The sequence below is a fragment of the Notechis scutatus genome, chromosome 2 (genome assembly GCF_049901735.1).
Source record: "Notechis scutatus isolate UNSWTSFEM ecotype Mainland chromosome 2, rNotScu1.2, whole genome shotgun sequence".
Classification (NCBI taxonomy): Eukaryota; Metazoa; Chordata; class Lepidosauria; order Squamata; family Elapidae; genus Notechis; species Notechis scutatus.
Genome location: NC_142010.1, coordinates 206,452,477 through 206,465,533, shown reverse-complemented (window position 1 = coordinate 206,465,533; position 13,057 = coordinate 206,452,477). Strand labels below are relative to the sequence as shown.

Below are 13,057 nucleotides of genomic sequence, written 5' to 3'. Positions count from 1 at the left end.
CGATCCATTACAAATCAAGAACTATAGACCTATTTTCCTACTAAACGCAGATTATAAAATTTTTGCTTCAATATTAGCAGAAAGACTTAAAAAAATACTTAAATAATTTTATCCATCCTGATCAAATGGATTTCTGCCAAAGAGACAAATTAAGGACAATATGAGAGTAATCTTGGACACTTTGGAATACTACGAGGCACATCCTGAAAAACAAATGGCTTTGATATTTCTAGATGCACAGAAGGCATTTGATAATGTGAATTGGCGATTCATGTTGTTACTGCTGCAACAGATGGGCTTTGCTAGAAAATTTATTCAAGCAATAGAAGCTATATATCATAAGCAAACGGCAAAGGTAATGATAGAGAGAGAACTGACAGACTCTATTGACATAAGAAAAGGAACAAGACAAGGGTGCCCACTATCACCTTTGTTGTTTGTGTTAACTTTGGAAGTGTTAAATAGAAATATTAGAGATGAAAAGAATATAAAAGGGATGAAAATTAAAAAGGAAAAATTTAAGTTGCAAGCATTAAGTTGCAAGCATCTGGTTTTTATTTTAGAAGACCCACTAGAAACAGCATCAAAATTGATAGAAAAGATAGAGACATATGGAAAGGTGGCTGGTTTGAAAATAAATAAAGATAAGACAAAGATCTTGACAAAGAATATGATATCAAGACAAAAGGAAGAACTGGTAGACCTATTGAAAATTCAGGTCTGCTAGCTTTCGGCGGCGGCAGGGATTTGCCACTGTGCGATCCCTGCTGCGTTCACTGCCAAGGTTCCCCCGATCCATTTGGATCTGGGGGATACAGCTGCCCTGTAGAGGCAGCGGAAGATAGGGGGGATCTGGCAAGGGGTTTGGGGGTGCCGCAAACCCCCTCCCCAGCCGGCTAAACTCCCTTTTCCCGAGGCGGAGGAACGGCGGTCAGCAATGGCCGCCACGAAGAAAGCTGCAGCCGGTTAAGCAAGAGCAGGAGGGAGAGAGCTGAAAGAGAAGTGAAAGTTGCTTCTGGCTGGGACAAGACGGGAGAAAGTTATTTGGAACCTTGAAAGCTGTTAAGTATCTATTGTTCCTTGCGAGAGTTACAAGCTGCGAATACCCTAAAGGGAAAAGTTTTTTTTTCTTTGTTCGACTCTCCTTCCTAAAGTGACACCGGGAAAAAAAATCTTTTTGGCTGTGTGGGAAGGGAGAGTGAAAAAAAATCTGAGTAAAATTTGAAAATAAGGAGAAGATTGCCTAGAATTGCAAAGAGTTTAAAAACTTCCAAAAAATATATTTGAAAAGGATTTGTGATTACTTTAACCCCAGAAAGAGAAAGTCAAGAAGAAGAAGGTATCTAAAAGAAACAGTCTGTTTGGATTGTTTGGTGATTTTGGAACCTTTGGAAATTATTTCTGATTAAATCATCTGGGTGGTTGTTTGGAAAAACTTTTTCTCTACACAATGGCATCATCTATGGATGAATTGGAACTTATATATCAAAAATTTGAAAGAGAAAAACAAGGAGGTGAAGATGGACTTGGCACTATTTTCCAATACTTAGAAATGGTGGTTTATATTTATGTGAAGCAGAATGAGGATGATGGGGATAAAGAAGAAGGAGAAGCCATCTTTGATGAGAAAAGGACTTTGATTGGAGAAGGGAAAAAGCGGAGGTCTTTAAGATCTGGAAAAACAGCCCAAAAAGAGAAGAATAAGGTGGAAAAGGGACATTATGTTAAGAAACAACAGAAAGGGGGAAAGCAGAATAAAAGGGAGGTGGGGAGACAAGGGGTTAAAGAGGACAAGGAGAAGAAGAAGCAAGGGAGAAAGGATGGTGGGGAGCAAGATATTAAGAAGCAAAAGTTTTTCAGAGATAATGGATAAGTCTTATTGTTAATGGGATTCTAGAAGGTACATAAGATTGCATTTTTATATCTGTATTTAGAAGTAATTATAGAAAATTAGAAATAATATGTAGTTTAAAATGTGATAAAATATTTAACATAAACAAGTGAAATTTTTGTTAAGAAAAAGGGAGTATTGTAATGAAATATGATCCAAGATTGTGATGGGGGTGGGTAATAATCGTGGAAAGCATAAGTGTTCCCACAAAGGCATGACATTCAATTGAAATGGATAAAATGTTTAAGATATAAATGATTGTTAATATTAATAATTAGAAGATGGTATATTAGCAAACCTCTTGTGAAATGAGATTTGAAGTAGAAGAAGGAGGAACATTTCAATGAAATATTGAGCTATAATATGTGATGTGGGGGGGGAAATAATTTTGAAAAATAGGGCTCTCATAAAAGCATGTGATTTAATTGAAAAGTAATGAGTTAAATATCTAAGATATGAATGAATATCAATATTAATGAATAGATTTGTATTATTTTTGATAATATAGTATAATTTTAGAATGTACCAGACAGAATCCCAATGTTGGTTATGTATTTTATATTAAGTACTATAAATATAGGGGAAAAAGACAAAGGCATCATAGTCCATATAGTGTATAGGAGAAGTACTTCTTCTTTTTTTTTAAAGAAGAAAAATAAATGATTGGCTGGAATAGAACAGACAAAGAATAATAAATATTACGATATGAATTGAGAGGAGATAAAAAAATAAAAATGAAATAAAATTGAGAAAATTTAAAGGAGAGGAGAAGTTATATAGAAAATTGAAAATGTTAAGAAGATATGAAATGGTATGTAAAATGAATATGAAATTGAACTTGTGTCTGTACCAAGAGTTTTAACCCGGGACTAAGCAACTTTCAGAAAAGAGATTTTTTATACTTTTATGTTTTGTGTTTATGTGTATTTATGTATTGTTTGTCTTGAAAAATAAAACTTGTTTAAAAGAAAAAAAGAAAATTCAGGTCACAAATAAGATCAAGTACTTGGGGATATACTTGACAGCAAGATGCAGTACCCTAAAAGAGAATAATTATATCAAACTTAAACAGCAGATAGCGCTAGATTTGGTGAAATGGGAAAATTTACAACTGTCATTAATAGGGAGAATATCAACAATCAAGATGAATATATTACCCAGAATTTTATATTTGTTTCAAACAATTCCAATTAGGCTTGGAAAAGACTATTTTGAAGATTTAAATAAAATTGTGTTGAAATATATATGGCAAGGTAAAAAAAGCGAGAATAAAGTTAAAACTTTTGCAAGATGCTAGAATAAGAGGAGGATTTGGTTTGCCTAATTGGGAGTTGTATTACCAAGCTACAAGTTTGATGTGGGTTAAGGAATGGATAACATTAAGAAATACTAGATTGTTGACATTAGAAGGGCATGATCTGTTGTTGGGGTGGCATGCTTTTCTATGGTATAAAGGAACTAAAACACAAGGGTACTTTAGAAGACATTATATACGGGAGTCTCTGTGATTAAACTGGGAGAAGATTAAAAGACAATGCTATTTGAAAATTCCAGTCTGGCTATCGACTATTGAAGCATTTTCTTATCCTATAATATACAAAAAGGAACAAACAGTTAGATATGGTGAAATATTGAATGAAAAGGGTGAACTCAAATCTATACAAAAACTAGAGGAACAAGGTATAAAGATGAATTGGTTTTCATATGCGCAAATACATTCAAGGTATGATAAAGATTCTAAAACAGAAGGTTTCTATGATAAACTGACTGATTTAGATAAGATTTTGACAGGTACTGATGAAAAGGTGATTAAAAAATTGTATGGATATTTATTAGAAATTAAACTAGAAGAAGAACAAGTTAAAGAAACAATGATTGCTTGGGGGAAGAATTTTGGATATGGGATTGATCTAGAGAAATGGCAAAAATTGTGGTCTCAAAATTATAAAATGACAATGTCAACAGCATATAAAGAAAATTTGTATAAGATGTTTTACAGGTGGCATTTTCCTCCAACAAGAATAGCAAGAATGTTCAAGAATAAATCCGAAAAATGTTGGAAATGTCATCAGATACCTGGCTCATATTACCATATGTGGTGGACTTGTGCGGATGCTAAAAAATACTGGACTAAAATCCACATGTGGTTGGAAAAAATGACAAAAAAGCTTATAGATTTGAAACCAGAGATATTTTTATTGGGAATTTTACCTGAAATATATAGTAAAGATTTGAAATACCTGATTGTAAATGCATTAACAGCGGCTAGGATTGTATTTGCTAAAAACTGGAAAAATGAGAAAATACCATCACAGGAGGAAATTATTAAGAAAATATTGGAATGTGCTGAAATGAGCAGATTGACATTTGAAATTAGAGAACAGGATGATAAACAATTTTATAAAGTTTGGGATCTATTCTATAAATGGTTAGACAATAAAGTATAGTAACGAAATATGTAGACTTTTAGAAAATACTAAATATATAAAGATGTATTCTTTTCTTATTATATCTACAAAATGATTTTAGGATAGATTTGGGATGATAATATGAACTGCCATAAAACAAATTAAGTAAAATATGATTATTTCCTAAAGCATGAATGAATAAAAGTATAGTCAAATGATTGATTAATAATGATACCAATGTATTTAATATTGGATTGAAAATACGAGATCATATACAATGTAATTGTAATTGAAGACTATGAAATGGAAGCACAAAACAATTTGTAAACCAACCGGCACACTGTATGTACATATATGGAAGATGGCCTGATGTTTTGATGTTTTGTTTGTTTATGTTTGTTTTAAAAACCAATAAAAATTTATATATATATAATAAATAGTCATCCTTTAATTTTTTGTTTTATTTTTATTCTCTTGCGAGGCCACATTACTAACTATCCTGGGCCACATACAGCCTGAGGGTCATGTATTGGACATGCTTGCTTTAAATCTTACGTATTTAGAGTTCTGATTTTTTCAGGCTATTTGCAGTTTAGAGCAAATTAACTTTTCTTACTTGTGGTGATTATTTTATATATCTAACACCTTCCTTCAATGCATGAAGACTTAAGGAAGAAAATAGAGAAATAATGTATGAAAGACAATGATCACACTCATAATATGATGGGGATAAGGCAGTAAAGCTGGCACCCAAATTGCTTCTGAATGCTTAGGTTTAGGACTGAAGTCAAAATCTGATGGCAAAATCTGAAATCCATTTGGCTTTCAGCCCATTTCAGACAGTTTTAGTGAGAAATGATAATAGGTATTCAAGACATAAACAAGAAAAACAATTTCTGAGGTGAATATAATAAAAAGTGACAAGTCTACACAGCTCTTGGCAAAATATTTTTAAAACAAGCAAATAAAATTAGAGGCCCATAAAAGTATGTGATTTAACTGAAAAGTAATGTGTTAAATGTTTAAGATATAAATGAATATCAATATTAATGAATAGATTTGTATTGGTTTTGATAATATAGTATAATTTTAGAATGTACCAGACAGAATCCCAATGTAAGTTATGTGTTTTATATTAAGTATTATAAAGATAGGGGAAAGAGATAAAGGCATCATACTCCATTTAGTGTATAGGAGAAGTTTTTTTTTTTTTACAAAGAAGAAAGATAAATGGATAGCTGGAAATAGAACAGACAAAGAATAATAAATATTATGATTCGAATTGAGAGGAGATAAATAAAATAAAATTGAGAAAATTTAAAAGAGAGGAGAAGTTATATAGAAAATTGAAAATGTTAATAAGATATGAAATGGTATGTAAAATGAATATGAATTTGAATTTGTGTCTGTACCAAGAGTTTTAACCCGGGACCAAGCAACTTTCAGAAAAGAGATTTTTTATGTTTTTATGTTTTGTATTTTTGTGTATTTATGTTTTGTATGTCTTTAAAAATTAATAAAATTTGTTCAAAAAATAAAATAAAATTAGAGGCCCTTAAGGTAATAGTTGTCTCCATTAGTTCATAAAGGAATATGACATGATCTGTACAGAGGAAGAATACTAAGAACTGACCTAAAACCTGGATGAATACTCTTTCTCTTAGTAGTAAGACATGACCTTGAAAAGATAAACTCATTTGTGGAAGTTTTGTTTAGCTCATTCATGCTGAAAAGACCTTCCATGTTTAAACAAGTAATTTGCAGATACTATTAAAAAAAAAAAGACACCCTTGTAGTATCTAACCCTAAGCTGACCAGCTGTTGCAATATTCATGTAGAGGATATTTGTAACAGCTGTGCATCAGAAGGACCAAAGTCCCTTGGAGAGGATTGTTGAAATGGAAACAATTACTGCTCTTCTGAAGTACAGTAATATATGCATATATGAATGTATGAATAAGCAATCATACCCACTATTACCATAGCTAATTTCCATACTTTTGTGTACTCTGCTTGTACTAGGCAAACACTGGCATACGTTGCTGTATGTGTTTTGTGTGATATATAATGCCACACATATGTGAGACCTTGCAAATGGAGATTCCTTGATTGTACTTAGGCCACACATTTGAAACTGGGATGTATATAGGGGATGTATATCTGTATACAATACTGGTGAAAACATGGAGGATAGGAGAAAGGATGACAAATATGAAGCCCTTCCCTTCTTTGTATTTATTTCTGTGCTGTATTTTTGGATACATGACATGAGTTGAAGGTTGTACCCAGAGGTAGGATTCAATTGGTGTTACTACTGGTTTGGTGACTGTGCACACGTGTAAAAACACCTTAAGCTGTGCTGCCCGGACAGCCAAAAAGCACTGTGTGCGGGTCCGCAGCATTTGAAAAGCCTTTTTTCCCCCTGCTCTTTCAACCTCAGCTGTGCCGTGCAAAGCAGCTGAGGTTGAAAAAGCAGGAAATAAAGGACAGGTAAGAGCCTGGGTGGGCGGATGGGCCAAACAACAGTAAACACAGAACCAGTTCAGTATCTGCTGCTCTTCAGAGCTACTGGTTCTATAGAGCCAGGCAGAACCGGTAGCATCCCACCACTTCAGTGCCACTGAAATTAGAGTAGGAAAAAATATTTTGGTTTCAACCCATATGGGATTAATTCTTATAAAGGTTGAGATGAGTGAGTTATTTTTCTCAGTGATGTAAAGGTAATCCTTGGCTTACAACAGTTCATTTAGTGACCACTTGAAGTTACACCGGCACCCAAAAAAGTGGCTTATGACCATTTTTCACACTGACAACCATTGCGTGGTCAGAATTCAGACACTTAGTAACTGATACATATTTGTGACAGTTGCCATGTTCTGAGGCCATGTGACCTTCTTTTGTGACCTTCTGACAAGCAAAGTCAATGGGAAAGCCAGATTCACTTAACAACCGTGTTACTAACTTAACAACTGCAGTGATTCACTTAACGAATGTGGCAGGAAAGGTCATTAAATGGGGCAAAACAAATGTCTCACTTAGGAACAAAAAGGTTGGGCTCAATTGTGGTCATAAGTTGAGGAGCACCTGCCTGTGCTTAACTCCAATCAGTATATTTTAACTGTTTTCTCATACACCTGGGTTGGGGGTCTCTACAAGATGTGATTAAAATGGTTAAAAGGGCAATTGTGCATGTGCCTCTACTGAGGTAAGATTTTTAGATTTGAGAATAATCACTTAAAATGTTATTATAAGCCATGATAGTATAAATGTAGATTCTTCCAGATCATTTGAACATTCTGTCAGGATGTCGTCTGACTCTGTATTTCATCTGCTTTAAAATTATTGCCTTTGATTCATTGACTTGTTAATTGGTGATGCTGCACCAGAAAAGACAAATATGATTGCCAAAGCCATTATTATAGGGAAATTTGTTGCATTTTAAAGTGATGAAAGCCATCAATTTATATTTAAAGGGAACTGGACAATTTTATGTGTGATTAAGCTATCATTTACCACCAGTTTTGATGGCTGGTTACCCCTACCCACCCGGATAGTTGGTGTGATCCAGAAGAAAAGAAGAAGGACTAGGGATGACATGATAGCAGTATACCAGTATTTGAGAGGCTGCTACCAAGAAGAGGGGGTCAACTTATTTTCCAAAGCACCAGAAGGCAGGACAGGAAACTAATCAAGATGGAAACTAATCAAGGAGAGAATCAATTTGGAATTAAGGAGAAACTTCCTAACAGTGAAATCAATTAACCAGTGGAACAATTTGCCTTCAGAAGTTGTGGGTGCTTCATCACTGGAGGTTTTTAAGAAGAGTCTAGACATCACTTATCTGAAATGGTATAGGTTCTCCTCAGGGGTGGGATTCAAAATTTTTAGCAACCGGTTCTGTGGGTGTGGCTTAGGTGGTGGGCATGGCTTGGTGGTCACGTGACTGGGTGGACATGGCTTGGTGGTCATGTAATTGGCTGGGTGTGGCCAATTCAATATCACTCACATCAAGGCACGCATCTCCTCACCTGGCCTCTCATGACTGTGGGGATGCTGCAACAGTCGTAAGTGTGAAAAATGGTCATAAGTCACTTTTTTCAGTGCCATTGTAACTTTGAATGGTCACTCCACACAAACAAAGTACCAGCAAAGGAGGGGAAAAATACTCCAGAGAAGTTTCTGAGACAGGTAGTCTAGTCCTGCCAAGAATGTAATAAGGGTTAATGGAGAGGCAGTTTCTGTAAGCAACACCAGAATGTTTTCTTCCTGCCTTCCTTACAGGATTAGGCCAGTAATTTCTTCTAACAACCGGTTCTCTGAACTGCTTAGAATGTTAACAACCGGTTCTAGCGAATAGGTGCGAACTGGTAGAATCCCACCCCTGGTTCTCCTGCTTGAGCAGGGGGCTGGACTAGAATACCTCCCTTCCAGCTCTATTCTGATGAAGGAGAGAGAGAAAGAGAGGGAAGGGGGGGAGAGAGCAGTATTTCACATGAACCACTAAGAAGCTTGAAAAATGATGTTGATTTAATCTGTCATCATAATAAGTTTCCCAAGCAGTGACCTTTCAGATGTTTAATTCCCATTATCCCCAATCAGAAATGATTAGAAGACCACTACCTGAGCTTAGATCTAATTTTTGATAAAGCCTGACGTTCATTATTTTCTAGAATTTCCTCTGAACCTTCTGGGTCTCTGGCACTGTGGATATAGGCCTGCAGGGTGCCTTGGCTTCTCTTGCTAAGGATTATAACTCAGGAGACCTTGTATGGAAGTTTCAGATACGAATTAACCAGGAGACTGAACCAGTAGACTGAAAAGAATGTGATTTGAAAGGATTTGGGCTGTTAATGGGCACAATGGTTTTTCCCCTCAAACAAAAAGGGCAAGATTTTCAACCAGCTACAGAAAAAATGTGTACAGCAAATATAAAATACTTTTGAACAGTTTCCCTGTGTTTCATTAGTGGCAATCTGATTCAGAACTTCCTTTCATTACAGCACATTGGGGCAGTAACAGTATGGCAGTGCCATACTGCCAATGTATATTCTTATTTGGCAAACATAGTTTTGCACTTTACTGTCTCTGTACTGGGTAGAAATGTGTCAGATTAAATATGACTGGACCTGGTTTTTTTTATACAGGAAATGTGTATGGCTCTTCCACACCACATCATTTTTATAATCCCTTCCAAAACAGTTGGAAGCTGACCTCTGATTATGCTTTTTTGCTAGTCTTGAAACACTGAGAATTTGAACAAAACCAAAGCTGTACATTATACCCTCCAAATGACCAAGAGGAAAATGTAAATATATAATTCGATCAGTATCCTTCAACCTACTCAACCACAGGGGGAAACAATTGGAACAGTATGTGAGGGGAAGCTTCTGACCACAAAAGCACAATTTCTCTGCTGCACTTCTTACCAGCTGCAGTGATGAAATGCGAGTATATCAGCATTACTCCAACCATATGCTTTACTTAGAGATTGTAGCTGCATGTTTCTGCAGTGGCTGGAGAGAGCAAGACACCTTATAAGCCATATATTTAAATGAGCATGTGGAGCAGAATGATGAAACGTTATGGATTATACACCAGTGGCGGACTTGAGGTCACGAGGACGGAAGTGGGGTAAGAATTGCTACCAATGGGAAAATGGCCCATCCACAAGCTCTACAGAATTGTAGGCTGTAGTCTACAGAATACACTACAAAGGAAAACTCCAACTTTGTTCTAATTTCAAATAGACTAGAATAGTGCTGGAAATATATTCATTGAACTTTCCAGACCAGCAGTTATTTGGAGATGGGAGCCATGTTCGAACCACTGCAAAGACCTCTGCTACAGCTCCCAGGGCTTTGTAATGAGTATAAGTTTTATTAACTCAGCCATAACCATCAGCATAAACCAAGTAACATTGCACTGTTTTCAGATGGTGAGTTGAGGTAGGAAACAGATTGAATAGAAGTCAAGAAGAACATCTCAAAACTGGAGCAGAGAGGATCAAATGGCTAAGACTGAGGCCAACAAGACTATACTGAGCCATGGTGGCACAGTTGTTAGAATGCAGTGTTGCAGGCTAACTCTACCCACAGCCAGGAGTTTGATCCTGACTAGCTTAAGGTTGACTCAACCTTCCATCCTTCTGAGGCCAGTAAAATGAGGATCCAGATTGTTGGGAGCAATACAATGATGTTTGTAAACTGTTCGAACAGTGCTGTAAAGCACTGTGGAGCAGTATATACATCTAAGTGCTATTGCTATTACTATTTTTATACCATGGTAATGCAGTGGTTAGAATGCAGTATTGCAGGCTAATTCTGCTGACTACCAGAAATTTGAATCTCACCAGGCTCAAGTTGATTCAGCCTTCCATCCTTCTGAGGTCGGTACAATGAAGACCCAAATTGTTGGGGGCAATATGCTGACTCTGTAAACCGCTTAGAGGCCTGTAAAGCACTGTGAAGTGGCATGTAAGTCTAAGTGCTGTTGCTATTGCTATACACACAAGGCTTGATTTTAAAGAAGGCCCAAATAATATTATTATTACCCAGTCAGAAATAAGCTCAGTGATTTCAGACTTGATCAGAATCTATTGTATCTCCAGTGACATTATTGGGACTCTGATTTGTCTTTTATAATGGGCAGCTGATGTTAGAATTTGTGAACTGCTTTACATTTTGTCCACTTTGCTATATATTCTAATAAGGAACCAAGGAGAAAATAATGACCAGCATGGTGGATGTGGGCATAATATACATTTGCCAGAAAGCAAACTGGTGAGAAAGCTTCCCACTACACATTCTAAGTTCCTATTGAACCTTGACTTTTTTCTAGGGCTTTTGAGATTTACTTTCCCAACAAAGTACAAGACTCCAGCTGAATAGTTACATGTTTTAAGGATCCCTTTGGAACTTATGTGGACCATCGAGATGTTCTGGTTAAGTAAAAGTATGCTTGGCAGTCTAGTCTTTGCAACATGCCAGCTTCCCATTTAACGCTTTAAAGTGAAGAATGTAAAAATAAATTGAAATCAGATGGAACAGGGAGTCCAGACGCTGCTGAAGGAGTATTTGCTAGAATACGGGTGCCTGTGGGCTCCAGGTTGGCTGTACTTGTGCTAGGAGGCAAATGGGATGATTGAAAATAGTATTAGATGAACTTAAAAAAACACACGATCATTAAAAAAACAACCACCACCAACCTCTCTTGCCAGTAAGTGATCTGCATTTTCTTAGCTGGAATAATTCCATTCTGTGGTGTGGAAATGGGATCTGTCCCTTGCTTTTTGTAAAATGGAGAACTGAACTTTGTAACTGTTGAGTTGCAAGAAAAGTGTCTGCTGAAATCCCCCTCTGCCAAATCAAACATCTGGAGAGGCCTTTTCAAAAGCCCATACCAAAATATTATCTCAGCGTTCAGTAACGGAATGCGTTTTGATTTATCTTGTCTCCTTTTTTTTTGCCCATCCCGAGTGCAGCACAGAGGGCACTGCAGCCTTGGAGAACGACCAACGAAACAGCCGTGGATATGCTGATATTCGTGAGAGCAGCCTGAGAAGCTGTAGGCTGCAATCACTTATACAGCTCCCCTGGTATGTTGAGAAAGTTTTTTTGGTCTTTCCCGTCAGCGCGTTTATAGCTGGAGCCTTACATTTTTGTGTGGTAAGCTCACAGAGCTGGAATCCCTCGGGATGTACAAATCTTGCCCGCCTTCATATATTATACAAGCTACACTGTGCAGCTGGGGTTGAATGTTTTTTTGGGGGGTGGCGGTGGTGTTTATTTTGTTTTATGTGAATTGATTTGTATTTCTTTTGCAAGACACTTGCTCATAATGATGGCTGGCTGGTTGGCTGTACTTTAGCCAAAAGTCCGCCAGCCTCTTTCTTCTGGCTTTTTTCTTGCTTTCTTTCCCTTATTTATTCCCTTTTAGTAATGAAGGGGGGGAGGGGAATGCCACAAAATGGCAAAGGCATGCAGTTTTAGTAGGGAGGTTTCCATTTAGTTGAGAATATTATCTGCATGTTGCCAAACTGCTTGTGAGTCATCCAAGCTGGACACAACTTCTACATCGGAAAAAAATAAGGATCTATGCATTTTCATTGAGGGTTTTCCTTTTTCTTTTTTAACAGAAGAATTTGTTCTGAGGATTACTTGCACTGCATTAGATATTCGAGGTATCTCATGCAAAAGCCAGCCACTTTCCCATCTGAGGGTGTTTCTGTGGTAAGAAAAGACTGTGGGCTTTCACTTGTTATTTCTTCCAAACCCAAGATCCTATCCAAAACATTTTACTTCAAACGGTCTGCCTCTTTAAGACACAATATACAGTGTTCGCAGCTGAACTATGGGTATTACTTTGGCATCTGAGATAAAAGCAACTTTCAAAAATGCTTTTTCCTGATGCCAAACCAACAATAGTAAAAAAAAAAAAGCATAAATAAACAAATGCTGCTTTTTTATACTAACCCAAACGAGTAGCCTGAGAGAGTGCTCCCACTTCCTTAATAGCCAGGTGTGCCTAGGGGATATAAGGGATTACCTAGGGAAAAAGAAGAGAAAGGACACACACACACACACACACACACACACACACATTTTAGGGTTTTTAATACGTATCAGGATGCACAATGTCCATTGGCTCACCAGATGTTATTCAGAATGCTAAGACTCATGTTCCCAAGATAAATAGAGCCAAGACCCATTATAGAAGACTGTGAGTTCTGGTACTGCCTGGGGATTGAACCCATCTGGGC

The 13,057-nt window shown here is 36.7% G+C and overlaps 1 long non-coding RNA gene across 5 annotated transcripts in view; it reads left to right on the top strand.

The window, feature by feature from the left end:
- The window catches only part of LOC148132484 (uncharacterized), a 185,378-nt gene that overhangs the window by 84,788 nt on the left and 87,533 nt on the right, over positions 1-13,057 (top strand). Inside the window, exons 3-4 of one of the 5 annotated variants that reach the window (XR_015748067.1) lie at positions 11,780-11,893; positions 12,434-12,527. The exons of 3 other annotated variants lie outside the window; for them this stretch is intronic. This is a non-coding gene — a long non-coding RNA (uncharacterized LOC148132484). Of the gene's footprint in view, positions 1-11,774; positions 11,894-12,433; positions 12,528-13,057 lie in introns of those variants that run through there. One more of the 5 variants, XR_015748075.1, reaches the window with a different exon arrangement.